The 4,015-nt window shown below is 37.9% G+C and overlaps 1 pseudogene; it reads right to left on the bottom strand.

Moving 5' to 3' along the window:
* Positions 1–290: 290 nt before the first annotated feature.
* LOC139479427 (putative nuclease HARBI1) lies at positions 291–986 on the bottom strand (annotated as a pseudogene).
* Positions 987–4,015: the final 3,029 nt, after the last annotated feature.

The raw sequence follows: 4,015 nt of genomic DNA, 5'->3' as shown, positions 1-4,015 counted from the left end.
TACACATTGACCGTAAAATATATATTTTTAGAACAATTTTTAGTTTTTTTTAAACAAAATTATAATGATTGAATTTATTTCTATGTATTTCTGGCTTATCTGTCATTAAATATATTTCATATTTTTATATGGGTAATTTCTTAATGTTTACTTTCGATATATATATGCACAACCAAATATCTTTTCACATTTGAACACTTAAACTTTTCACAACAACCAATTCTCACTTTTGTAATTTTGAAGGGGGATAACTCTCATTACGATTGCGTCTTCACGATTGTAGGAGATTATTACCGATTGTAGGATGTCTGTGAGCCAGGATTTGGTCTCAGGTACGGAGTAAGCAGGGGTAGCCACTATCTCCAAGTAGGTGACATCCTGTTGGCATGATGTGTCGTTCAAATAAAATATGAAGTACGCTTTCGGTGAGTCGTGTGTGGAGCCTGGCCACTTCGCAACAAGGTCAATTATCATGTTGTTTGGATCAAATACAAGCTGTGTGTTAATACTGTGGTACTGTTTACGATTTACATATGAGGGTTCGTCGACAGATTGTGCAAAAATCTGCACATGGGATCAATCAACGCCAGGGAAGTGAGCGATGCTGTAAAACGCCGCTTGATTCCGACGAACGCAACCTTGCGTTGTCGGAAAGTGAATAAACTGAGACGCTATATCGGCGTCGGACAAAGCTGACACTGTCTGCTCTATCGCTCGACTGACCGACGATTGGGAAAGACCCAAGTCATCCCCGTTGCATAATTGCATTTTGCCTGTAGTGAAATAACGTAGCGTTGCTACAACCTTTTCAGTTCCTGTCATGGCATGAGAACGAGAGGTGCTAGAACATATTTTATCAGCAATTAACCCAGTCACATATTCAATGCCACTTTTGTTTAACCTGTATCTTCTGATTAGTTCTTTGTCAGAATATATTTGCAGTACATCTCGTCTTGCGGTGGTTTGTAAATACCTATGGCAGCCATTTTGGATGTCTTAAGAAAATTCTTAAGGACTAAGTAAGCTCATGAAGTACTAAGCACTGAGAAGCCCTGTGAATATGACTTAAGAAATTACTTATAACTTAAGTTGGTTGTTAGGGAAACTAAGACTTCTTTGTGGATTTAAGAATTCTTAAGGCTTAAGAAAATTCGAGCAAGCTTTGTGAATACCGCCCCTGGTGTCTTTACCGATTTTCAGCGATCCAATCATTTAATTCATCACTCTTTTACCTTTCACGCCCTGTGGAATCTGTTCAGCAAATAAACGAATACCTGGCGTTGACGTTTAATATTTACTCAAAACATTCATTTCTGTTACACAGATATCTGTCACATGCCACCATAGGTAGTATTCACCTTCAACGAAGATCAAATCTTGTGAGCGACAGGATATGCACACGCTGTCTTCAAGCAGTGTTACACTCAAAGGCTAATCTAAACGTGTTTCATCTAAACATTGATATCACATAACTAGTATATAATATCTGTCCTTGTGACTGGTTCTTTCTGATGGTGTCATGCATGTGTTAGATGTCAGAAACACATAAATGATGCCTGTTCCTGATATCACATTCTGCTTTATGCAAGGACCTATGTCAAGTGTATTGCGATTACTGAAGTTGCACTTGTCCGTTACAAAAGCACACAAGGAAATGCATCCCATCAGCACGTCTGTCCTGAGGTAATTAATTTGAAAGCTTCTGTCTCCATTTCTACTATTAATGATGTCTTGGCATGCCCTAAAGAGTTATAAATACAACATTGCCTTTAATAGTGCATTCTAAGGTAAAGAACCATAGCTCCAAACACTTACTCGTGGAAGGTTCAAATTATATTGTAACTGCTGACATGAGAAACGCATTATTTACCATTTAACAACCAAGTCCTTTCAAGAACATCGAAACTCTAATATTTTTTAGGTCCCGTTCCTTGGTGTTCTTTAGCGTGTTTTGCCATTTTATGTTTCTGAAAGGTAATCATTTGTAATTGTAATGGAGGTTAATTCAATACCAGGAACACAGATGTAATACTTTTGTGTATAGGAACATCGGTGACAATGCAATCTTCTATGAACTTGTCTTATGAATTAAGGTCTGTCGCCATGCGTTAGCCAGTATTGATACGGATTGAAGAGTATTTAGTCCAATTGACAGCTAGGGGACCTACGTAAAAGTTGACATTTTGTTGGTGACCCGTGAAGATCTGTGGTAGAATCGGTCTTTAGCAACCAATTCTTTCCGTAAAAGGCGACGATGCTTCTCGTAAGAGGCGACTTACGGGATCGGGTGATCTTCAGAAGTGGCTTGGCTGGTAAAGCATTGCCCATGTGAGAAATCGAACGACGTGCAACGCCTTTATCCAGTAGACTGTCATACGATTCAAATTCTGCATGAAGTTCTTGTAATGAGAAGTATGTGATCGTGTATTGTTGTTGCCCGTGGGTAAGAATTTGTTTGTACCTGTTACATTTTGTTACCTCTTGAACTGGCGGACTGATGTCAATCTATTCAAATTAAAACAATTGTGTATTGCAAAGGGCAAATTCAAATTCGTTCTTCAGAATATTCTGTTACAAACTTGGCGATGTAACAGCATCCATAGCATCCATAAGTCTCGTAAATTTCAATTCTCAAATATAAGCAAATCTTAACGTGACATCGTCACGCAGAAGACCGGGGTTCGATTCCCGACATGGGTACAATGTGTGAAGCCCATTTCTGGTGTCCCCCGCCGTGATATTGCTGGAATATTGCTATAAGCGGCGTAAAACCACACTCACTCACTCACTCACTCACTCACTCACTCACTCACTCGCTTAACGTGACCAAACACGATTGCTTATTGAAGGTGATTTACGTAACAACATATTTCGTATAGCAAAATGCTACCTAAATATTGTTCGATTTGAAAATATACTTTTGAGTGAGTATGGTTTTACGCCGCTATTGGCAATATTCCAGCAATATCACGGCAGGGGATACCAGAAATCGGCTTCACACATTGTACCCATGTCGGGAATCGAACCCGGGTCTTCGGCGTGACGGGCGAACGCTTTAATCACTAGGCTACCCGACCGGCCCTTTTTAAACTTTTGAAACTCTGGATCAAAGAAAAACATCATCCTCTATAAGCCGTAAGCATTTGGTAGCATTTTTTTTAAACTTTAGTTTTCAGAAGTTGACAAAAGTGATATTTTCATTTGATATTTCACTGCAGTGAACATAACACTTTGACGGAACTATTGCCATATAAGAATTACCTCCCCGCAAATTGACTCCCTGAATCGTAAGTGCCTGGCCCGTACACAGACTGTTCGTTTCCTTTTTACGTTAGTTCCACATTGACCAGGCAAAATAATGACAGATGGTCATTTATGGAGATAATATCGCTTTTTGCCGTTTGTTATTCTCTTTTAAATGCTCTGTAAATGTTTCATTTAACATTTTTGTTACTTGACCATCGTGTATTCCTTCGCTTCCAATGGCGGTCTCGCAGCTTTCAAGAATATTTTTTTGTTCAAGTTGATTTTGTATATAATCATATCCAAATATATGATAAAGAATTTTAGTGACCTCAAATATTTTATTATTACTTTTGTTTATATTTTTATGAGATTTTGCAAACTCGGAACTACTTTTCAAGTCACTATGACAAGGACCGGTGAAACGTCCCCGCGTGATAGGTAGGGAGAATTTACGTAGCAAGGTTTTACATTTGTAATGAAAAAAATTAATTAATTTCCGGAAGACATCTTCACAAAAGAGAAATATCATGTTTCGATCATCTCGTGACAGATGAAAGGAGAAATAGTCAGTTAAAAAAAGTAAAATATTAAATATATTGCATGGATTCTATTACATTATTCTTATGTTCAGTTTTCATGAATGCCGCTGGTCGTTATATACGTTTGTATCACGATTAGAACTCTGTAACTATAACGCTATCAAAAGAAAACTGATAGTATTTAAATGTTTTGGCGTCGATTTACATTTCATATTATTCAGAGAGTTAAG

The sequence above is a fragment of the Haliotis cracherodii genome, unplaced genomic scaffold, assembly GCF_022045235.1.
Source record: "Haliotis cracherodii isolate W230 unplaced genomic scaffold, xgHalCrac1.p SCAF_4, whole genome shotgun sequence".
Lineage (NCBI taxonomy): Eukaryota > Metazoa > Mollusca > Gastropoda > Lepetellida > Haliotidae > Haliotis > Haliotis cracherodii.
This window is presented reverse-complemented; position numbering and strand designations above follow the sequence as displayed.